The 25669-nt window shown below is 38.9% G+C and overlaps 1 protein-coding gene across 2 annotated transcripts in view; it reads right to left on the bottom strand.

Annotated features, from left to right (window-relative positions):
- The window catches only part of MAP3K13 (mitogen-activated protein kinase kinase kinase 13), a 141068-nt gene extending 115922 nt beyond the window's left edge, over nt 1-25146 (bottom strand). Inside the window, exons 1-2 of one of the 2 annotated variants that reach the window (XM_084872532.1) lie at nt 24614-25146; nt 22676-22802 (exon numbers count right to left, since the gene is read on the bottom strand). The gene's annotated coding sequence lies outside the window, so the exon portion shown is untranslated. Of the gene's footprint in view, nt 1-22675; nt 22803-23436; nt 24588-24613 lie in introns of those variants that run through there. The other variant, XM_084872533.1, reaches the window with a different exon arrangement.
- Nucleotides 25147-25669: the final 523 nt, after the last annotated feature.

The following is a 25669-nucleotide window of genomic DNA, read 5'->3' as shown; positions in this document are numbered from 1 at the left end:
CCACTAAGAAGCGTAGTTAATGTTTACACAGAGGCTATTTTTCCCTCTTTTTTTTTTTTTCTTTCAAGTTTCACCGGGTGAGTGACCTTGCTGGAATTCCCCGGCAGTTCTGGAGTATCTATTTGGGAGTTTCAAATAGAAACTACTCTCACATGATACATTAGAATGGTATGCCAAGTGATAGCAGTCTGTACCTTGAACCTGGATATCACAGATGAATCAATAAACTTTATACAAAATGACAGGCTTTTTCCCTCGTAGCCCATTTAAGAAAGGATCACATTTAAATATATATAATGTTATGTAGTCATAGGATCAATTATACACAGAAAAACTTCACATATTTACCCAATACAAGAAATTTACCCTTGATACAGCTTTAAGCTATCAAAGACAGGACAATTGCTAAGCATGTCAAACACCAAACATGCTGAAGTGGGAATCTGAGTCCATAATTAATCCATTATATCCCTATAACTATCTTATTCTAGAGGCTATAATGCATTCTTTTTGTGTTGCTTTATTTTGGTATTTCCAAAATAGCCATTTTCATCCAGAAGAAGCTATTGGGTCGGCAACTAAGTAATTGCGGATTTTTTGAAGAAAATCAAAGACAATTTTTTCATGGAACTAAATAACTTTATTCTGTAATGTATTGCCCATTTTGATCAATGACCTTTTGCCATCTTTCAGGCAGCATCATAATCCCACGTTCAAAAAACTTCTGGTTTTTATTAGCCAAAAACTGAATCAGGTACGATTTGACATCATCATCATTATTGAAATTTTTACCATTCAAGGAGTTTTGTAAAGATCGAAACAAAAAGTAATCAGATGGTGCAAGGTCAGGACTATATGGTGGATGTGGCAAAACATCCCAACCAAGCTCCATTAATTTTTGCCGAGTGACCAAAGATGTGTGTGGCCTTGCATTGTCATGATGGAATACAACACCTTTTCGATTTGTCAATTCGGGCCGCTTTTCTTCAACTGCATCGTTTAATTTCGTTAGTTGTTCAATGTAGACATCAGAATTGATCGTTCGGTTGGGTGGTAAGAGTTCAAAGTAGACAATTCCTTTGTAATCCCACCAAACTGATAACAAAACCTTCTTTTGATGAATATCAGCTTTTGATGTTGTTTGAGTTGGTTCACCTGGCCTGCTCCACGATCTTTTCCGCTTGATATTGTTGTAAACAACCCATTTTTCATCGCCAGTTATCAGTCGTTTTAAAAATGGATCATTTTCATTACGTTTCTTTAGCAAATCGCAGCTGCTAATGCGTTGCGTTAACTGTGATTCTTTCAGTTCGTGAGGAACCCATGTATCGAGTTTTTGAACATAGCCAAGTTGTTTTAAGAGATTTTCAATGCATGTATGTGATACATGAAGCTTCTCTGCAATCTCACGTGTTGTACTGTGACAGTCCGAATTGATTATTGCTTTGATTAGGGCGTCATCAACTTCAACTGGACGAACAGAGCGTTTTTCATCTTTGAGTGAAAAATCACCAGAATGAAATTTGGCAAACCAATTTTGACACTGCCGTTCTTTTAAGGCTTTGTCACCATAAACAGCACATAACTTTTTATGAGCTTGCGATGCGTTTTTCCCTTTGCGGAAATAAAAAAGCAAAATATGACGAAAATGTTCCTTTTGATTTTCCATTTTTCAACGAACGCCAAACAAAAACTACAAAACAGATCAAAAAACTTTTTTTACTGATTAACAGCTGAATAGCCAACTATCAAATAACAAAATGTGTTTTACATTTGTACTACGTCTGCAAACCTAAAAATTCAACTGAAGCCATATATGTGTGAAACCCGCAATTACTTAGCTGCCGACCCAATATTTCAGATTTACTGTGAAAAGACATATGGAAAACTTGTCTTTTGTAGTGGGAGTTGGTTATGAAACTAACCTTAAACCTCTGAAAATCAATAGAGTCCTAAGCAACAGTGGGGATGATTTAGAAGAGAAACCAAGTGTTTCCCCAGTGTAGGCCACACCTCTAGTTCCACCCTCGGCCCTTCTCCCTCTCATTTTCAGAAGACGAAAGCACAGGAAGCGTTTTAGCCTAGTCCTCTATCTTGCTCTCAGAAGCTGTTTTGGGACAGACAAAAATTAATCATCTGTTCATGCATATGTCCCACCTTTTCTACTAGATTCTTTAACATTTCTATCAAAATTAAAGTCCCTATCTGATAGTTCCAACATCACACCTGGTTCTCTTGGTCCGAGCTCAATGTTAAGCCGGCATTGGCAGTGAGGCTTTCTGCACCCCCACTCTAACCCTATGGAAGTGAAATGCTACTTTGTATCTGTGAGGGAGCACTGCAAAAATCCCTCTAGCACCCTATATCCCCCATTAAACCCAGGGCAGCAGCTACTGGTGGAGAGGTTCCTGCACCTCCTTAGGCCAGAAAGTCCTAAAACGTTATCTCTCCAATCTTCTGTTTTGCTCTCAGTCTTTTATGAGCACCATTGGAAGCTGCTGTAAGTGTAATTGTGTCTCCCCCTCGCCCCCCCAAATGATAAGTTAACGCCCTAACTCCTGGTATCTGTGCGTGCGATTTTATTTGGAAGCAGGCTCTGTGCAGATGTAACCAAGTAGAGATGAGGTCGTATTGGAACAGGGTAGGCCCTAATCCAACATGGCTGGATCTTAATAAACAGACCTCATTGCCTGACAGAGGGTCAGCAAGATGGCAGAATAGGAAGTCCCAGATCTAGCCCCCGAGATACATAAACTTAGCAATATGTGGTCTAAAAAGCCTCCAGAAAGCAGTTAAGAAGTCCCAGTGTCCCAGGAAAGCTCAAAGCCAAGAAGAGCCACGTAGACATGGGTAAGAAAGACATTTCACTTCACCTGTTGTAGCCCTTCCCCCAAGCCGGCAAGGTTCATCCTGATCAGAGTAAACACCCAACTGACAGCTTGTCCGTCAGGAGGGAAAGGGAAGGTAGAATGTATGTGTAAAGTTCCAGCTTTTTGGGTGACTGCCTCGGAGAAGGAGACTGGTTTCTGACTCACCTGAGCTAATTGGCACACTTTGGATCTCCAGAGCAGGGTGGAGACACAGAGGTTAGCTGCAGCACGAGACAACCTGCAGTACCACAGATCGACACCAGAGGGGGCAAGAGATCACAAACTCCTGAAATATAAACTGGTGAACCTCTCTAATTGGGAAGGCACAGGGCAAGCCCAGAGAAGATGCATCTCCACATAAGATTTGGGAGGCCCCCAAGAACCTACAGTAGGGCTGATGGTGAAGGTATTCCCCTGTATGAAACCAGCCCATAGAACTGGGATAGGTGACTGTTTTTTCCAAAGGCAGAAATCCCAGCAAAAAATAGTAAGGCATCTGAGGAGACAGGAAAACATGTCCCAATCAAATAAACAAAATGAAACTCCCAAATTGACCCCGGTCAAGGGCACATATCTGGGCTGCATGTTCAATCCCCAAGCCTGGTCGGGGCGCTTGTGTGAGGCAACCTGTTTCTCTCTTGTTCTTCCCCTCCCTCTTTCTCTTCCTTTCTGTCTAAAATAGTCAATGGGAAAAATATCCTCTGGTAAGGAAAAGCAAGAAAGGAGGGAGGGAGAGTGGGAGGGTGGGAGGGAGGGCTCATTAAAATTTTAGCTGCTCTCTTCTTATCCATCTTTATGGTAGCTGCCTCTTCCTCCCATGTTCTGCCAAAGGTAAAAACAGTTCCCGTGTCCCATCTCTCCTCAGAAGGGCTTGCTGCTCTTTGGAATTTTAGTTCATTTGGTTGCCTTGCGATCTCAGCTCTCTAATGAACTCAGTAAAAGTTGGCTTTGTGGATGACCAGCCTTTTTCTCAGTGTAAGGGTAGGAGAAATATTCTCTTGCAACTTTCAACATCCTAAACAGAAGCAAAATTCCCTCCCAAAAATTTAATGTGAATTCTTTTAGATTTGAGTTTATTTAATTTTCACATGTAACTACAAATGCCTTTAAATCTAAAGCCACATATAGAAAACACATTGTTTCATTTATTTGCTGTTTACTAATGCTTTTAATTTTGGCACAAATTTATAACTAAAAAATGTTACTGTCTTTTAATATCCCATGCTTATCATTAAAATCTCATATGATTTCACAAATATCCTTTATCTTTGTATTTGTTTCCATTTTTATCTTCATTCTATATATGAATCTGCAATATATATATATACTATCTATATATATATAAAACGCTAATATGCATACAGACTGAACAGCGGAATAATCAAATAACTGAACAACCAATTGTTATGATGTGTTCTGACTACCAGGGGGCACATAGGGAACATGGTGAGTGTTGGCAGCAGTCAGCAGAGCGCGAACATGGCAGCATTGGCCGTGGCAGGATGGTGGAGCAGGTGAGTGGGGTCGCCAGAACACAGCGGGGCATTGGTCACTGTCATCAGTGTGAGTCTCTGGTGGTTACTGAAAATTCTTTGCTCCCGTGTGCCACAGTCCTGCCGGGTGCTTGCACCTGCTGCGGGCACTGGCCCCACCGCTCATACCCACTGCTGGTGCCCGGTGCTGGCCCTGATCACTCAGCGCTGTCAGCACGTGTGAGTGGTGGCTCCTGGCCCCGATCACCCTTCAGGGCTTTTCCACCTCCCCCTGTTCCTGAGGGGCAATTGGGGCAGCAGCTGCCTTTCGCACCCACTGCCGGTGACAGCCCCGCTTGCGCCTGCAGCCAGTGCCAGATCTGGACTTCCCTCTGGCTGCCAACAAGTACCTGGGACCCAGGCTTCCCTCACAGCCCCAGCTTTGTTCGGAAGGTCATCTCAAAGGATGTCCAGTCTAATTAGCACATTATGCTTTTATTATTATAGATTGGAAGTCAGTCTTCTCTTGTGCTTTCTTTTGTTATTTTTTCTATTTATATGTACTCTTTTATTTTCTCCAGTTAAGTTGCGTGTCATATTTTGCACATCATTTTTTATATGCTATGGCAATTTCAGAAAAAGATATTTTCACTATACTATGTTTACCTCATCCATTTAGGAGTAATTTACTGAATTCTAACTTGCTAAAAGTATTATTTCTAATTGCATATTGAAAGCATATCTGTAAACAGCAAGTGTTGAATAAACAGTATTTGAATGAGTATAAATGTAGACTGACATTTTGAAAAATTCTCAATTTAAATGGGATTTCCCCATTATCTCAAAACTACTTAGATGCAACCTTTATTTTATACTCAGTCACATTAAGGAAACTAAACAATATTATATTCACTGAATTAAGACAATTAATTAATTCATTAGTTCATCCCACAAATATTGGGTCGGCAACGAAGTAATTGCGGATTTTTTAAAGAAAATCAAAGACAATTTTTTCATGGAACTAAATAACTTTATTCTGTAATGTATTGCCCATTTTGATCAATGACCTTTTGCCATCTTTCAGGCAGCATCATAATCCCACGTTCAAAAAACTTCTGGTTTTTATTAGCCAAAAACTGAATCAGGTACGATTTGACATCATCATCATTATTGAAATTTTTACCATTCAAGGAGTTTTGTAAAGATCGAAACAAAAAGTAATCAGATGGTGCAAGGTCAGGACTATATGGTGGATGTGGCAAAACATCCCAACCAAGCTCCAATAATTTTTGCCGAGTGACCAAAGATGTGTGTGGCCTTGCATTGTCATGATGGAATACAACACCTTTTCGATTTGTCAATTTGGGCCGCTTTTCTTCAACTGCATTGTTTAATTTCGTTAGTTGTTCAATGTAGACATCAGAATTGATCGTTCGGTTGGGTGGTAAGAGTTCAAAGTAGACAATTCCTTTGTAATCCCACCAAACTGATAACAAAACCTTCTTTTGATGAATATCAGCTTTTGATGTTGTTTGAGTTGGTTCACCTGGCCTGCTCCACGATCTTTTCCGCTTGATATTGTTGTAAACAACCCATTTTTCATCGCCAGTTATCAGTCGTTTTAAAAATGGATCATTTTCATTACGTTTCTTTAGCAAATTGCAGCTGCTAATGCGTTGCGTTAACTGTGATTCTTTCAGTTCGTGAGGAACCCATGTATCGAGTTTTTGAACATAGCCAAGTTGTTTTAAGTGATTTTCAATGCATGTATGTGATACATGAAGCTTCTCTGCAATCTCACGTGTTGTACTGTGACAGTCTGAATTGATTATTGCTTTGATTAGGGCGTCATCAACTTCAACTGGACGACCAGAGTGTTTTTCATCTTTGAGTGAAAAATCACCAGAACGAAATTTGGCAAACCAATTTTGACACTGCCGTTCTTTTAAGGCTTCGTCACCATAAACAGCACATAACTTTTTATGAGCTTGCGATGCGTTTTCCCTTTGCGGAAATAAAAAAGCAAAATATGACGAAAATGTTCCTTTTGATTTTCCATTTTTCAACGAACGCCTAACGAAAACTACAAAACAGATCAAAAAACTTTTTTTACTGATTAACAGCTGAATAGCCAACTATCAAATAACAAAATGTGTTTTACATTTGTACTACGTCTGCAAACCTAAAAATTCAACTGAAGCCATATGTGTGTGAAACCCGCAATTACTTAGCTGCCGACCCAATATTTTATTTAGTACCTTCTATGAACCAGACCTTATTCTAGACACTAGGGTTATAACAGAGAACAACCAAACAAGAAAGGCAAACAATTCACCCTGCTCTCATGCAGCTTACATTCTAGTATTGCAAGAGAGAAATAAGATAAATAAGGGAAATATAGAGAATATTAATTACTAAGAAATGTTAAAGAGAAAAGAAAGCAAGAAAAAGGGATTAAAAAGTGTGTGGTGAAAGTGAGTAGGGTGCTGGCAGTTAGACCTCACTGAGGTGACCTCTGAGTCAAGCCCTGAAAGAGGCGAAGGAAAGTGCCACATGGTACCTAGAGCATTCCAAGCACAGAAACAGCACAGAGAGTAGGCTGAAGCCAGAGCATCTGGGGAAGAGAAGTAGGAGAGGTAACGGATTTCCATTCTTGAAGTAGGAAGCTTTAGCAGTTTTCAGCAGAGTGACATGATGTGCCTTCTGTATTAACTGGGTCACTTTGGCTCCTATGTTAACAGATTGAAAGGGGCAAGGGTAAAAGCAAGAAGATAAATTAGGAGGGGAGTGTAAGGGGTAGCAGTAGAGGTGATTGGGTTCTGGTTATATTTTTAGGGCAGAGACAATAGGGCTTTCTAAAGGATCTGATTGCAGATGTGAGAGAAAGAAAGCAGTCAAGGATAATTCCAGGGTTGAGAAACAGAATGGATGGAACTGTCTGTTACTGAGGGGGGGGAAATTTTTTTTTGATTGTGATGAGAGAGAATATTAAAGTTCAACTTTGAATATGTTAAGTTTGAGGTGAATATTAAGCATACAAATGGAAAGGTTAAATTGGCAGTTTTGAAGTTCAGGGGAGAGCTCAAGCTGGAGCTAAAAATTTTCAAGTAAAGATGGTATTAAATCCTTGAGACCAGATGAGATCATCAGAGAAATGAGTCTAGGTAGAAGGAATAGTCAGAGAAGTAGGAGAGAAGCCCAAAGGGTGACATGTACTGAAGGCTGAGTAAAAAGAAAGTGCTTCCCGGTAAAGATAGTAATTATCTATACCAACATTGCACAAATTATTTAATGACCACACATTCAATTTAGTGCATATATACCAATCTATAGTAATAAAAGCATAATATGTTAATTATACCAGGCATCCTTCCAGAGACCTTCTGGATGAAAGTGAGGGAAGTCTAGGTCCCGGGTGCCAGAGGGAAGCTGGCAGCCAGGGGAAGGAAGGCCTACTCTTGCATGAATTTTGTGCGTCGAGCTTCTAGTCCTCTATAATAAAAGCCTAATATGCTAAGTATCCAGCTGTCCAGTTGTCTGTTCAACCAATCAAGGCATAATATGCTAATGATATGCTAAGGCCACTCAACCATTGCTATGATGTGCATTGACCACCAGGGGGCAGTCTACTGGTTGATGAGTTGCTATGATGTGCGCTGACCACCAGTGGGTCAATGCTCCAACCGGTAGATTAGCTTGCTGCTGAGGTGTGGCTGATTGGGACTGAACAAGACAGGCTGGATATGCCCTGGAACCCTTCGGTGGTCCCTCCCACATCCCTCTCCAGCCTTAATCATGCATCATTGGGGTCCCTCAGCCTGGCCTGCACCTTCTTGCAATCCAGGACCCCTTGGGGCTTGTTGGAGAGCTGGTTTCAGCCCAATCCCACAGGCCAGGCTGAGGGATCACGCTGGTGCATGAATTCATGCACCCGACCTCTAGTTTTAGAATAATTTTAATATTTATATTCATTTAATATTTTAACATCTATATTCTACATTGGATGAAAGTTTTATTGATAATTAGGATTCACTTGCTTAGTTTTAGAGTATATAAAATACTATTGTAGAATGTATTATTATATACATATATATGTATGTATATATTTTAAAATATATTTTTAAATATAGAACATTTTCTGATATACTATTCCAAGGGCTATTAAGACTTTATGAGCAAAAGTGTTCTGGCAACACATAAATTTGAAAAGTGTATTATAAATTTCCAAAAAAATAATGCAACATTTTCCAAACTTAATTCAGAATGCTTTTGGTTTAAGAGTCTTTTTTAGCTGTTGTTAGCATTCTGAAACACAGTTGGGAAATAGTTAAAATCCTGGACATATTTTTGTCCTCACTATAGCAAAGTTTGTGTCAGCGAAGATGCTGGGAGATATTTTCTTTCTGCCACTTCACCACTTTTACTGAAAACAAGATCTTTCTACTTCTACACCACTTATGCTAAAAGATATGATGATGTTTGCATTATTTTTACACTGATAGTTCTATCTGTCTGTCCTGAGGTTTTCCACTAGTACTCATCAAACACCAAACTGACGAGATGCTTGATTTTTCTAAAAATGAGCATAAAGTTCCAGTAAATATGTAAAGTACATTCAATTAGCACATTTTGAATTACTTAGAATAATGTATATTTATAGATTAAACATACCCAATATGTTCATTTAATCAGCAACATGGCATTCATAATGTTTTTGGTAAAATTACTTGCCTTTTATGAGAATTGTCCATTTCAATGATTGTGTGATGCTCTTATTATGTCTCCTCATATTTTGCTCTTTTAAATGTTTAGAACATAAATGATTTTTTAAAAGTACATATTTGCATTATTTCTTTAAAAGTCTAAAGTTGACTTAGTTCTCCCTTTCAACCTTAAAAAAAGGGGGCAGGACAGAAGATTTGACTTCAAAAAGTACTGTTTCTCTTTAGGTCAAAATAGAAAGGAGGTTAAAAAAAGAAAGAAAAGAAAAAGTCAAAAAGAGCACATTTTGCTGGCAGAACACCATTTAGCTAAATATTCTTGTCTTGTCACTCAAAATGCCCACTGTGTTTAGTGAAGTGCTGCAGGTTCCTGAAAGCTCTGCAGCCCAGGCCCCGCTTTCTCTCTGGCCTGCAGGTGTCTCCACATTTCTCAGACTCAGTTTTAAATGGAAAAAAAGAGACAAAGTAGAATGAGAAAAGTATATATCCCATAAGCGGGAAGATATAGACTCACATACCATATAATGTGCCACTCAACTTCACATACACACACTGTACCTCTGATTTGGCTGCTATATTGGTGAAAGATTCGCCAGCTTTACTCTCAGCTCTCCACCCCAATTTAGTTGTTGATTGTATTAAAACCAGTTTTACTAAAATACAATCCTCCTATATAATAAAGAGGTAATATGCAAATTGACTGTCACACCCTTGCACAAGATGGCCACCCCCATGTGGTCTAAGATGGCTGCCACAAGATGGTCAGCAGGGGAGGGCAGTTGGGAGGAACCAGGCCTGCAGGGGAGGGCACGTAGGGGCAACTAGGATGGCAGGGGAGGGCAGTTGGGGGGGGCCAGGCCTGCAGGGGAGGGCAGTTGTGGGCAATCGGGTCAGCAAGGGAGGGCAGTTAGGGGCAACTAGGCTGGCAGGGGAGGGCAGTTGGGAATAACCGGGCCGGTGGGGGAGCAGTTAGGCATCAATCAGGTTGGCAGAGGAGTGGTTAGGGGGTGATCAGGCTGGCAGGCAGAGTGGTTAGGGGCAATCAGGCAGGCTGGCAGGCTAGTGGTTGGGAGCCTGGATTGTGGGAGGGATGTCCAACTGCAGGTGGGATCAGGCCTAAACAGGCAGTCGGACATCCCCCGAGGGGTCCCAGATTGGAGAGGGTGCAGGCTTGGCTGAGGGACACTCCTCTCCCCCAGTGCACAAATTCCGTGCACCTGGCCTCTCGTTGACATATAACCCTGTATTAATTTAAGATTTACGACGTTATGATTTGATAGATGTATATATTGCAAAATGAAAAACCTATTTCTAAGTCATCAATCATCTGCTTCAAAAGGAAGGAAGCCACAGCAATTGGGATCTCATACTATATACCTCATGGTTGAAGTCAGAGAAACTAGAGTAATTAATGTGCTGGTTGGTATGTTTGTCAGCAGACTTTCAAAAATATCCAACTGAGTTAGAATCACCTTGGAAATGTCCTGGACGTAATATAAGCAGAGGCTGGTAGCCATGGCTGTCATCTTTATGTGCATCTTACACCATTAGAGAATTTCCTAATACAAAGCAAGTTTTTCTAGAAGAGCCATTGCACAATTTTATAGTTAAATCAAATATGTTTTCTGGGTTCCTATGCAAGATTCAAATGTCCATGACCTGTGCCACAGAAAAAAAATCATGATTCCTTGTCCAATTACCATTTCTAAGCCAAGCTTTTAAGCCTTTAAATTTACAGCTGTCTTTACCCACTATGCAGGATGTTCCATACAACTTTACCCAGCTCAATGTTACTATTATATTATATTCTCTGTTTTGTCCTCTTTATGTCTTCATTCTTTTGTACTGTATTTTTAGAAGTTATCCTTTTGTACTATATTTTTGGAAGTTCTCAAATATCTTTTAGAACAGAGCAAGGTATAAATAAGCTTAATCAACACAACTTTTAAAATCACTTAAAATATTAAGTCCCCACAACTCAGGTTATAGGTTTCATTGTTACAAATATACATCTCTATGAGTACAAGATAAATTAATTCATTTAATAAATAAGTTCTAAGTGCCTACCATGTGTCAGGTACTACTCTGGGTATTGGGGGAAACACTGGTAAATAGTGTCAGAGATAAATGCCATGGGAAAAATAAAGCAGGGAAGAAGAATAGGGATGGCATGGAGTGGTGGAGAGCCTACAATTTGAAATAAAATTTACTGGGGTGATAAGTCAAGACTTGAAGGATCTGAAGATGAAGGATGAAGCCACTTCGACATCTAAGGCAAGAACATTCCAGGTTCAGGCAATATCAAGTACAAAGTCCCCGAGGAAAAAGAAAACTTTCATTTCTAAACATCAGCTAGGAGACAAGAGTGGCTGGAGCTGTTAGGAGATAAGAGAGAGGGGAGAGCAAAGGCAGGTCAGGTAAGGCCTTTATAAGAACTTTGAGTGAAATGAGAAGGAATTAGAAGATTCTGAGCAGAAGTTAAATCACCTAGAATTTGTAGTATGTGAAACATCTAAATGACTAGTGGTAGCTATGGAAACAATTAGTACACAAATATTGACTGAATACATACTATTTACTAGGATTTCCCTAAGCAGTGGGCATATAGTGGTAAACAAAACAGGCATCAGTCCTTGTCCTCATGAAGCTTTAATTTTGTGGGTAAGAACATTAACAAATGGCCTGGCTGTTGTGGCTCAGTAGTTGAGCATCAACCCATGAACCAAGAGGTCACTGGTTTGATTCCCAGTCAGGGCACATGCCAGGGTTGCAGGCTTGATCCTTGGTGGGGGGCATGCAGGTGGCAGCCAACTGATGTTTCTCTCTCAGCAATGTTTCATCTTTCTATCCTTCTCCCTAAAATCACACACACACACACACACACACACACACACACACACACACACACATATATATATATATATATATATATATATATATATATATATATATATATATATATATTTTAAAGAATATTAAACAATTAAGCAAATAATTACAACCATGCCAGGTGTGAGATGAACTGGGTGACTTATGAAAGAACGAGGAAGAACAGTATACTCTAGTCTGGGCTGTGGGGGAAGGCCTTTGAAGAGAAAAAAAAAAAATATTTAAGGTGAGATTGGTAACGCAAGGAGTGAATTAAGTGAAGAGGTTTAAGAAGGACAAGAGCATTCCAAGCAACAAGTATCTGCAAATATCCCTGAAGAAAAAAACAAATGGCACCTTCAGGGAATTGGAAGGCTATTGTGGTTGGAGTTAAGTAGCCAAAGAAGAATGAATGGAGATTTTAGGTTGAATTCAAACAGGAGACCAAAAAGATTAGAGTTGTGTGCTCTAAAGATGACTCTAAAAACAATGAGATTTGGAAGCGAGAAGAGTGAGTTCAGGAGACCAGTTAAGAGCTATTGCAGAAGTGTACACATGATGGTGATAGCATAAGTGTAGTGAGAACAGAGAGATGGATAGTTTGAAAGAAATTCAGGAGGTAGAAAAGATAATTTGATGATGAATTAGATTTATGAAGGTGGAAGAAGGTCCAAGAGGCTGAGACTATCTAACTACTTTTCTTAACCTTTTTTATGGGTAAATGCTACCTTTTCCATGGAGAAAAGATAAATTTCAATGTGATTCTTTTCGGAGGGAGGGCCAACAAAATGCTGGTCATAGATAATAATGAACCTTTATGCCACTGTTGTCAATTGTTATACACAAAAGAGTCTCAATTTGCACAATCTATGCAATTTATTGTTTCTACCAATGCAATGAAGTTTGGCTATGACTATTCAAAAAAAAAAAATAAAGAACGTGGATTCTACATTTTAAATCTTCTGATAAATATTCATGTCTCTAGGATTATATACATTTATATAATTTATAAAGAGGAAAAAAAAAACAATTTCTGCTATAATATTCCATACAAACTTAAATAAATATTCCCAGGGCACCAAATGTAATTTTTCAGTTCACTAAAGAATTAGTCCTTCACCAGGAATTGGAATATACAACCCTTAGAAGAAAAAGCCATTCCCTATTGTTGTTCATAGGTACTACAAAAGTCACCTGTTGCTAACCAATGCTATTACCAAAAAGGGGATATGTTTTTAAAGAAACAATTGAATAAGTTAGTCAGTGATTTATTTATTTTAAATCATTAAAGACACATTTAGTTATTCAGAGAGAAAAAAATGGCATTTTCTCTTCTAGAGAGGCTCTTAGTCATAGGAATTATATTCTCTGTAGCCTAGCTTCCAGGGAATCCTCAAACAATGCTAAGCTAAGTGGGAGTGTTTTGTTTGCCATTAGGCCAGAAAAGTAAAAGTAACAAAATCCTATATAATAAAACCCTAATATGTAAATCGACCAAGCAGCAAACCAACCAGAGGAATGACCAGTTGCCATGACACGTACTGACTACCAGGGGGCAGATGCTCAATGCAGGAGCTGAGAGGGAGGCGATCAGGGGCTGGGGTTGGCTAGATGGCAGCACCAGGCTGCCAGACAAGGCAGGTGCCAGTGGGGCCCCTGATGGCCCTGCCTACCAGTGACCCCACAGATGGTCCTCAATATATTGGGAACAGTTTCTTAGATTTAAAAATTAAAACCTCCCAAGGCCACTCTAACACTGAAAAAATAGGATGATGTAGCGATCACATGCATGGATTCTGGCTTGCACATTTTGTGGTCAGCCCTGATTCTGACACTTATAACTGTGTGACAAAGTCAATTATTTAACTTCTCTCTGCTTCAGTTTTTCCACCCATAAGATGGGGGAAATGGGTACTATTGCCTCAGAAGGATCATGTTATGTACTACTTCTCATAACCAGGGCAAAAAAAATGTATCTGCCCATACAACAGCAAGACGTCTTTCACCTGTATGAAAAGTATGGTCACTGGTGCATGTAGCATCCCAGATTTCGAGAGGGATGTTCGACTGCCAGCTTAAGCCCGACATCCCCAGAGGGGTCCCGGATTGTGAGAGGACACAGGCTGGGCTGAGGGATTCCCTACCGGGCAAGAATTTTGTGCAGGGGCTTCTAGTATTTTTTTTTTTAAACATCTTATTTAATAAAAGCCTAATATGCTAAGTGTCTGATCAACCATTCAACCAAAGTGTAATATGCTAATGATATGCTAAGGCCACTCAACTGCTCACTATGATGAGCACTGACCACCAGGGGACAGATGCTTTAACCAGTAGGTTAGCTTGCTGTTGGGGTCCAGCTAATTGGGCCTGAGCCAGATGGGCCAGACATGCCCTGAAGCCCTCCCACGGTCCTTCCCTGCCAGCCAACCTCCTGCATCCTTCCCTGGCCCCAATTGTGCACTGGTGGGGTCCCTCAGTCTGACCTGTGCCCTCTCACAATCCAGGACCCCTCATGGGATGTTGGAGAGCCAGTTTCAGCCTGATCCTGCAGGCCAGGCAGAGATACCCCACTGATGCACAAAGCCATGCACCGGGCCTCTAGTTTCATATAATGCTTCTACGAGTGTGAGGTTTGACCAATATTAATGTCTAGGTGTCAGAGTAAATGGTATTAGAATGTTATATAAAATACCCAGAAGACCTATAGGCTTTCTCTGTACTCTAATTTTTTTAAAATATATTTTATTGATTTTTTTACCTAGAGGAAGGAAGAGGGATAGAGAGTTAGAAACATCAATGAGAATCATCAATCAGCTGCCTCCTGCACACTCCCTACTGGGGATGTGCCCACAACCAAGGTACATGCCCCTGACCAGAATCGAACCTGGGACCCTTCAGTCTGAAGGCTGATGGTCTATCCACTGAGCCAAAATGGTTTCGGCTGTACTCTAAATTTTTTTTTTTAAAAAGATCCCATTAATTACACCAAGTCAATCTGATATTAACTGTTAATTCTTTTGTTACAAGCAGTAAAAAGTAAAAAGAAACAGCCCTCTAGCAATCCAAATGTGTAGAAAGGCATTAGTAATAAAATGATGCTCCTAGAAAAGCAATTGTAACTCATAGGAAAAATGCATTTTATTTAATGATCAAGTACACAAATACAAATGCACACAATCACACACATATAAACTAAAACACCATTAAACGCTACTGATTATTAACAGGTGAGATGCATTATGAAATTTTCTGCTGTATGTTCATTCATTTTTAAAAAAAATATATTTTATTGTTTTTGTACAGAGAGGAAGGGAGAGAGATAGAGAGCTAGAAACATCGATGAGAGAGAGTCATCGATCAGCTGCCTCTTGCACACCCCCCACTGGGATATGCCCGCAACCAAGGTACATGCCCTTGACCGGAATCGAACCCGGGTCCCTTCAGTCCCCAAGCCGACGCTCTATCCATTGAGCCAAACCGGTTTCGGCTGTTCATTCATTTTTTTTTTTTAAATGTGGGTCACCCAGCCAGTGTAGCTCAGTAGTTGATTGAACCAAGAGGTCATGGTTTGATTCCTGGTCAGGGCACATGCCCTGATTTGGGGCTCGATTCCTGGTAGGAGGCAAGAGGCAGCCAATCAATGATTCTCTCTCATCACTGATGTTTCTATCTTTCTCTCCCCTTCCCTTCCTCTCTGAAATAAAAATATTAAAAAAAAAAACAACAACAACAAAAAAAAAACAACACACAAGTAAATAAAATGCTTAAATAAAAAATATTTTTAATGTGGGTCACAACTTAGTAACCAATTTTGCAAACCACAAATATAAGACATGCCAGCCTTAGAACATTATCAGTGCTAACTTATAATTTTAGGACTATTTATAGTCTTACTCTTTCTTAGAATTAGCCCCTAAGAGAACTCTATGTACTCAGAGAAAACAAAGATTAACACAGCCTTGTTACCATGCATCCAGCCTGGACATAGTGCCTTCAGTGTGCTTAAATCACCTACCTTGCCAGGTCCAAAAGCTGAGGGGATGACTTGCAACTATGTCTATGTTGCACATTTTATCTAACAGTCCTTTCTATGCACACTACTTCAGTTAATCCTCACAACAACCCTGTGAGGTAGGCAGGGAAAATACTATCAGATTTACATTTCAGGCGAATTTAAGGCTCAGAGCAATTAAGTGATTTTCCCAGTTATCAAATATTTGGGAAAGGCAAAGAGAATAAGAACCATCAACTTTTAGGCTGAGGCTCTTTTCTCTAAACCACATAGCCTCAGAGACTATAATCTAACCTCAAATATTTCTACCACTTTATCCTCCTTTTCTTATTGTTAACTCAAGTTTTTATAGGCCACAACAAAAGATGTGATTCTAAACTGATCCTGCCAAGTTTATACTTCTCTAGCAATGAAAATTTATGGCCACAGGATATACAGTATATTCTGTAAAGCACTGTTTCCTTGGCTCTAGTCTAAAGGAATATAGGTAATATGAAAGACCCTAAGATGAAAAAGTTGAAGAGATCAGAGAAAGGAATGGAATGCAATGGAATGTATTAATGGATTTTAGTCCCTTTAAGCTTTTAATTTCGTGACAGAGTTTAATGGAGAGTTTTAATGCAGATGAAACTTGAGACTTTTGAAAAGGATCTAAGTCTTGATGAAGTTATTCAAATTCAAATCTTGAATGCACAATGATGGTAGGCCTCAGGGTCTTCAAAAACTTGTACTTGATGCTTTAAAACAAAACAAAACAAAACAAAACAAAACAAAACAAAACAAAACAAAACACACTCAAATTCTACTAGCAAGTGTAATAAAAATTGCTTAAAGGATTTTGAAAAGCTATAATGCTTTGCCAGAATTAATAACAACACTAGATACCATGCTGAAAGAACTAAGAAAAAAAACAAAAAGAAAATGATTTTTAAAGAATATAATGTACAGAATAGCTTAACATGTTCATTGACTTATCTATTAGGTTAATGTTCTTCACTTTAAATTGAAACAGAATTTAAAGTTCTTACCGAACCATGTTGGGTCGTAGTAAAATAAAGTGACTTAATGATTATTTCCTGAATCGCTATCCATGACATCTGACTGTCTTAAAGGGCTTTTGATCTTTGAAAGCTCGGCCAAAATATTTGTTGGAAAAGATGAAATAAAATGAAATTGATTCCATGGGATAAAGGGATTGAACTAGGAATATTATTTGAAAATATTTAAACAGGGAGGGAAAAGCAACAAAGTCTTTAAGAATGAAAATTTTCAGAACACTCTGCAGGATCAAATGAGTAACATATCATAAATTTTACTGACTACTTCTGTGGTATTTCTAACTTGCTTCTTTTTATTTTATGTGCTCCTATAAACCTGCCTTTCCCTCCAAAGAAAACCTTAAGTTTTTAAAAATTAATGATAAAAACAGCAAGTAATATTTACTGAGTTTATACAGGCACTGCTCTTCATACTTTATATAAATTCACTTAGTCCTTACAGCAGCCCCATGAATGAGACACTACTATTACCCTCAATTTACAGATGAAGGAATTGAAACCACAGAGAAGAAATGGAGGTAGTTTATCCAGCTGAGAAAAAGTGGGTTAGAGTTTAAACTCAGGTCTTCCCGCTCTAGAATACCAAGTTACATCCAATGCTCTACTAGTTTTCATGTAAGAAAATTGACCAGGACTAAGGTTTTCTGCAAGTCAGCATTGTGCCCTGTAACCATCTTTCAGTGCATATATTCTGATTAGAATGTGTAGTGACTAATTTAAGTTTCCCAACAGTAGTTTCAACAATCACTTCTCAGAAGTGCATCCTGTCACAGCAGTTTTAAAATAAAGCATGCCACCAAAACATTGACAGTAGTAGAATATAGGCGACTTTACTTCTTTTATCTTTTTGGTAATATCCTAATATTTCCCTCTCTCTCCCAATATAATATATATATATATATATATATATATATATATATATATATATATAAATTTTTATAAAGAAGACATGGATTACCAGTACAATTAAAACATTCAAAGTAGAGTAAGCTTTATGGAAATAATGAAATAATAATAACTGTTACTTATTACCTAATACAGGCAAATCTTTTACATATATTATCTTTATTCTTGAGTAACTTCCTATTTTCCAGATGAGATTGAAGCTTGGAATGAATAATAACCTTAATTTACACAACATGTAATAGATCCTAGAAGCCAGATTCAAACCTATCTTTACTAGACTGGAATCCATGTTCTTTCTACTCTACAATGCAGCCCCTCCAAATGCCAAATATCTGTCTTTTGTTATTAAACACATGGAAGAGATCTTTCTAAAATTTTATAATCTTCTTAAATAGAAAATGCTGAACATTTTAAGTTCAAACTTACCATTTTGAATATCCATGAATATAGATTAACAAGAGCTATATCCACCTAATCAAATGAGCCTGGGTTATTACAATTTTAAAATTAGTTGGTTTGCTGTCTGATTACCTTCTTGCCCTTGCTTGTCAACGTGCCTGCCTCTACTAGGAGCACTTGGCACAGCAACAATTTGCTGCTTTTAATACCTGTGGAGTTAAGATGCCAGTTAATTAAGCCTGTTTATAAGTAAATAAACTGAGTAAGAACCTGAGAAAATATAGTTTGTGTCTTATATTTGGGGTTAATTTTTAAATTTATTTCCTGGTTATGGGTAAGTGGAGCTTGGTGGAAAAATTACCAGGAATAAGTTAGCTACCAGTATTTAAATATAGAGATAATAGATACTTGCGCTATTTTAAAAATCACTTTATTGCACTATAAAAAAATCTTAGGTTTGAAAGCAACTATTGTGTTAATCTAGTTCGATCTCCCATACATTGAGAAATCTCTTCTGCAGCATGGCTGACGTTCAAATCTTGCTTAAGCAACCCTAATGACCTGCAGTTCACTGCCTCATGACACAATCCACTCCACTGTTGACAAGCTCTATACCTTCTCTCAGCTAGAATTAATTTTGGCCTCAACAGAAACAAATGTACTCCTGTGGAGTTTCTCCAACTCTTCCAAAGTCTTCTATTTTCTGAACAAAATAGTCCCAGTCCCCTCAGTTGCCCTTTCATTTAGTCACAAAAATGATTAAAACAATTCTCTTTTCCTTCAAGGTTTATCAAACAATGAAACCAACTTTTGGACATTCGTGTTTTGTAGGTTAATAGATCTAGTTCATCCATCTTGGTCATACACAATTGGTATGCTAGGAATGACTTATGGACATAGCTCGAATTCTAATTGAACAGCAATAAATTTTTGAGTTTTCCCTTCTTGCCACTTCCCCCCTCCCAAATACCACAAAACAGAATCTTAAAAGATACCCTTAATCGTAACGTATTGCTAGATTTAAGTGTTCTCACTTTAGGCTTTTATCTACCTTCCCATCACTTATTTCCTGTAATGATACTAAAACATACAAAATTGTTTAAGCTACTTTCAGAATCATGAGCTCACCTATGACAGGTCCAGCTCTGAGGCCTTAAAATTCTGACCTTTTTTTCCTCTTGGATTGAGTATCTTCCTAAATTTTTTGTTTTCCAGAAAAAAATTTTTAAATAGTTTATGTGTAAAATAATACATACACATTTTATATACACAATATGTTACATATCTATGTGCACAGACCCACACATATGTATGCATAAACACACACACACACATATATATAAATATAAATATATATATATAAATATATATATATATATAAATATAAATATATATATAAATATATATATCTTCCCCATTTCTATGTTAGCTAAGTTTTACCTTCATGTTCATCTCCTTTTTTTTATATGTTACCTTTACCATATTCACCAAGACTCAGAAAACACAATCAACCCTTGGGTTCAATTCCTTGCTATCCATTCTGTTAGCAAGAATAAGAAGGAGTCTCACTCTAGGCATTCTGCCCAATGATTTTTTCAGACTAGTTGTGATTAAACCCAATGATCTCAAGAAGCAAAGCATCATTTAACTGCAATGACTGTAAGAAAAATATTCTGTCAAACTATGGTATAAAACACCTGACATACCATGAATCATGATGCAGTCCCTAGATTAATGGCCTTCATTTTGATTTTTAACAAGTTACACAACCAGCGGTATCATATGGGTAGGTATCTTACATAGCTCATTCTCAGCAGATCTTAAATAAAATGAAGATTACTATATCTTTAAATTTATTGTATAACTCAATTTACTCACCTACCGTGTTTCCCTGAAAATAAAACATCCTCCGAAAATAAGACCTACTTACAGGTTTCCTTCTGAGTGAAATATAAGGCATCCCCCCCGCCCCCCGAAAATAAGCCTCCCCCCCTTCCCCCTCCCCAGGCTCTGTCTCAGAATGCTATTGCTAAATATGAGAGATTTGGTCCACTGATTCTGAAAGAAATGGAGTCACAAAAAATTCACCAGAAAATTCAGGAATTGGATTGTTATGATGATGTTCCAGAAGATGATGACATGGTTGTCATTGAATAAATGAGTAAATTCTTGATACTGTAGGATTCACAGTTTATCTAGTTTGTGTTGACAACTACCGTACTACCATACCGTATACAGGTAATAAATTTCCTTTATTTTCATTTAACAATAAATGTGTACCATATTCTTCTTCATGGAAAAATAAGACATCCCCTGAAAATAAGACCTAGCGCATCTTTGGGAGCAAAAATTAATATAAGACACTGTCTTATTTTGGGGGAAACAGGGTATTATTATTATTCCACAGTGAAAGTGTGGAAAGACAAAGATGGCTGAAGAAGTGAAAGTCACCAGAAAGTTTTGCTGCATCCCAAAGCAAATCATCAGCCAATTTAAAGTAGAATCATTAGTATAAAATAATATTACCCATATATACCTAAATTATTTTTCTGGTTTATGATTTTACTAACAGAGAGAACAAGCCATTCTTTGAAATGCCTTAGGCCATTTCTAAAAATCAAAGCAAAATGAAATAACAAATAAATATCTATTTAAAGAGTAGAGTCCCTAAATAACAATTCGAATAAAATAAAGCCCATCCCAGTCACTAATGAGAAATTCACTGGCAAGAACCTGGCCAATGCCAGTATAAACCTAGCCTGCAAATGGAAGTATCATCTGCATCACCTCATGAAGTCAGCAACATGCTATAAACTATATAGCTGTATTGAATTCAGCAATACTAAGCACTTAGTTCATCACAAATCCTTATTAAGAGTAATAATATAATGTCAAGGTTAAAAACCTATTATATCACCAAACCTTCCATGCAGCTCTGTAAAAAAACAAACAAAACTTAACTCACTTATGCAATGCCATTCCTCTGACTAGCGCATGTAATTATAAGGACAAAAATCATAAGGGATAGTAGTAGGCTCCCTTAATTATGAAATTAGTCTAAAGCTTTGCTGTTTGTTCATTTCTTAGTATTGTAAAAATAAAATCATGTTCGCATAAAAAAATTAATCCACCAGAAAGATTATACAGAAAAATATGAGTCTTCCTTTCTAGACCTGTAGTCTCATCCCTCAGGAATACCTGTGTCAATGATCTATCTATCTATCGAATAAATATAACATAATAGTATATTGTATAGATTTAGAGAAATTTTGCATGCATATATATGTGTATGCTTTTGAAAACATACTATACATACAGTTCTATATTGTTTTTCTCAGTTAACAATGTATCTCACAGAGATTTTTCCATATTTCCACCTATGGATCTGCTTCATTCTTTCTAAGAGTTGCAAAGTACTATATTGTATTAAGGCATTTATTCAATCATTCCTTGGTGGGGGATATTTAGGCTACTTCTAGTATTTATTTATTTACTTATTTGTCTATTTAAAATAATACAGTAATATGATGAATATCTTTATACACAAATTTTCATGTGCAAGTACAAATATATCCAAAAGATGAATTTCTGGAACTACTGTCTGATTTTTAGAATTTAATAATTTCTAAATAAGAAGCCAGTGTATATACAAAAGGGATAAGGAAAACCACAAGTTTAAAGCATAGTGATTAATAGTTGCCAAGCAAAATTAGAAGTTAAAATTTTAAAAATTAACAAATTCCTAAGCTAGGAAAGGTAAAAAAGAAAAAGAGAGAAAATTTATCCCCTGGGATAGAAAGATAAAAGGCCTGGAGAATAAATCATCTGAGAGATTTTTTTGAAAAGAAGAACAAAAAAGAAAATAGCACTAATAAGACAGGATAAGGAAAAAAAGATATTTGGGGGCCTTTTTTCTTGCTTCAACCTAAGGCATAAAACTGGTCAGAAGATTTGAGACATATTATTCTAGAATCAAAGTTGGATATAAGATTATTTAAATGGCTATTTGAGGCCTCATTGCTATAGGGTACCCATAGGTTGATAAGACTTACCAGACTACCAGTGTTGAAAGCTCTAAAAAAAAAAGAAAAAAGAAAAAGAAAGGAAAGGAAAGGAAAGAAAGGAAAGGAAAAGGAAAGGAAAGGAAAGGAAAAAGAAAGCAGTGTAGTAATCTAGTAATCTTCCAGGAACGATATAGAGGGAAATAGAAGGACTGCTTCATAAACACAGAACAAACCTCTCTTTGGAAGGTCCACATTAAAACTTAATTTAAAGAGATTCAACCTATTTTGCAATCACAGTCCTACAATTTCTTATTCCAATCCAGAGCTATTCTCTCATCTAAAATAAAACACAATCGATAACTTACCTTTCCCAAAGTGCTAGGATTTGAATGCCACAATACAAAATGACTCATGTTTTTGTCCATTAATGGTCCGTGGGTTTCTTTAAATGAAGTCCATGTTAGAGTCCATGGATATCAGTGTTCTGCAAAACTGAAAACCTCAAGAATGTCAATGCACAAACCCAAGTTACCACGTGGATACCAATTTACTATGAATGCTAGTTATAATAGTTACCATTATGAATACAGGCATTTAGATGTGCAAAATAAGTGGGTATGACATTGAACAGCAGATTGAGGTAGCAAAATCAAACTTTATTTTTAAGTAAGACATTAATATTCAAGTAAATCTAGAGGGTCTCAAAACCTAACTTTATACCATATTTATATACATTGAAAAGTTGACGCCAAAGCAAGAACATACAATGATGGAGGTGACTTGGATACCAACACTTTCCAGACATTAGGAAAACAAGTTTGAAAAATTTAAATGACTGAAATATTTATTTACATGTCTACTTCTTGTTTTTTCCAACCTATTTTTAAGAATATCTCAGATTTTTTTTTTAATCTAAAAATGCTTACTAGTTTCTGCTTTGTAAAAATAAACACACAAAAGCAACAAAACAAAAACAAAGCCATAAATTCAGGTTTGCCTACAGCATTATGGCCAATTTAATAATAAGATGGAGAACCTCCCAGGAGCCATTATCACCTTCTGGGACTGCAGCTAGGTAGTGATTCATGCTCAGATCCCATTACACAGCCGGACAGCCAAAACCAACCTGGTTCCAGTACTTGTTCTTTAGATCCATCCCCACTTTTCATCACATTTAAGGCATCTCAACAAACAGTTTACAAAGGAAACAACTTAATCTTCTGTGATTTATTCTTTTGGAGGCCTCTTACAACTGTTTGGAAGAAGTTAACCTTATGTGAACCCACCAGGTGAAATCTGACCGGATTTTTATAAATTACTATTGTCACCTCGGTTACGAAGTAATTCTTACTTACATCTCAATGAGATGTAAAGTACCTCAATAAAAAAAAAAAAAAGAAAATATTAAGGAAAAAGGAGTTCATATTTATGAGAAGAAAGCACTTAGAACACAAATTAGAAAGAAGCTCAGTGCTATAGCTGCAGCTTATCATTTGAGGGCCAACTCCTCTCCGGAATCATTCATCTGGAAGTTTTTTTTTTTCCAGAAGAGTGAAGAAACCTGAAAGAAGTCAAATCAATCGCCTTCTCTTCCCATGCCAAAAATAAAATAAAGTAAAAAATAGGAAGGCACATTTCTAAATGTCAATAACCACAAAACGATGCCCGGAATCTCTACCACACCGGCATCCTCATAAACCACTGGATAAGGAACCACACTGGAGTCCCTTCCACATTCAGAGGCAGGGGAACTAAAATTCGGGGCAAGGTCCCCAACTCCACCCAAACCCCTCACCCCCGGCGAGGCAGGCAGCTCCGTGCGTTCATCCGTTCCTATTGGAAGGCATGTAAAGAATGCCCGACAGCGGCAAAGCACAAGATGCGGAAATGGAAAGGCGAAGCCTCTGCCCGCTTCTAGCGGAGCTGCGCTGGGGTCGGCGCGGGCGGCAGCTTAGTCCAGGTCAGCGCATCTCAGCGCCCCGGCTCCTCCATCTCTCCATCCCCGGCTCCATCTCTCCATCCCCGAGCGCCCAGGCTCCGGCGCCCACGACCCCCCGCCGTGACCGAGTCCCGGAGACTCAGTCGGCATTTCCCCGACGACCTCGGGGCCCTCAAGACCCCGTCCCCAAAGTTTCCCGTATCCCCATCACCCTAGGAGGTCCACTCCAAGGAGTCTGTCCCCCGGCCACCCTCTAAGGTGAGATCCTCTTCCCCCGGCCCGAGCGTGGGGCCCCCGAGCAAACGGGGCCACCCACCCTCACCCACAGCCTCGCCAGGGTCCAGGTCCACGGCCGGCAGGTTACCTGTCGGGGATCCAAGGCTCCAGGAGGACCCGCGAAGCTCCTCCCCGTCCATGGCGACTCCCCTCACGCCCGGCACCGCCTCCGGGGCGGGACTTCCGCTGTCTCACTTCCGGCCCCCGTGGTGGTCCCCAGGCCGCTGTCCCGCTGAGAGCCCAGCCTCTTATTGTCATTTCCCACCGGTTCCTGGGTCCCCGGGATCCGGGGGCGCTTGCAGGTCCTGTCCACCAGTTCTTGCCCGCCTGCTTTCCTAATCGCCGCTGAGTAAAGCAGCCCCGAGAAGTGCCTTTTTGTTTGTTTGTTTGTTTGTTTGTTTTTCAAACTCCTGTGCCATCCTCTGCAGCCTTCTCTTCAGCAGACACTTGCCTCTCTGCTCCTTTTGTACCGTGAGCTCATCACTCCTCCAAACTTTTCTGTTCCCTCGGAGAAATCACCGGGTTGTTCTGGTGATTCATCTGATTTTTTTTCTCCCCGATTCTCCTGTCCGAATCTGCCTGTCAGGTGTAATGGTGTCACCGAAGCAAGTTACGTAAGCTCTGTGCCTGCTTCCTCAGGGGTGAAGAGATAGCACCACTCCAGGACACAGAGTTGGCGTGTGTGTGTGTGTGACTTGAGACATAGCACGTGGAAAGCGAAGGCACAAGGGAAACATTCAAGGGTTAAAACTATTACAAGAGCTCTCTTGTTTCCTGTTGGACCATGATTGTAAGTGATAAGGAAGGCAGGAGCCCGTGTTCCTGGTATCCTTTCCACAGCTTTTACTGAAGCGAATAATTCACGATGCTTAGCACGTTCCCCCTTCCATGGTGAGCTCCTCCGGACAAAGATGGCATATTCCTCACCCAAGGATTTTTTTCCCCCCAATGATTTTTCAGAGAAAGTGGAAGGAGAGAGAGAAAGATCCTTGTAAGAGAGACACACGATTGATTGCCTCCCACGCTCACCTGCGGGGGGGGGGGGGAATGGGATGGAACCTGCAACCAGGTACCCGCCCTTGACCTGAATCCGCTCTAACCACCTGCCAGGGCCAAAGATGGTATCTTAATGGGAGCTAACTTC

The sequence above is a fragment of the Pipistrellus hanaki genome (genome assembly GCF_964339955.1).
Source record: "Pipistrellus hanaki genome assembly, chromosome: 2".
Classification (NCBI taxonomy): Eukaryota; Metazoa; Chordata; class Mammalia; order Chiroptera; family Vespertilionidae; genus Pipistrellus; species Pipistrellus hanaki.
The sequence above is the reverse complement of the archived record's forward strand: the minus strand, read 5'-3'. Positions and strand labels throughout refer to the sequence as shown.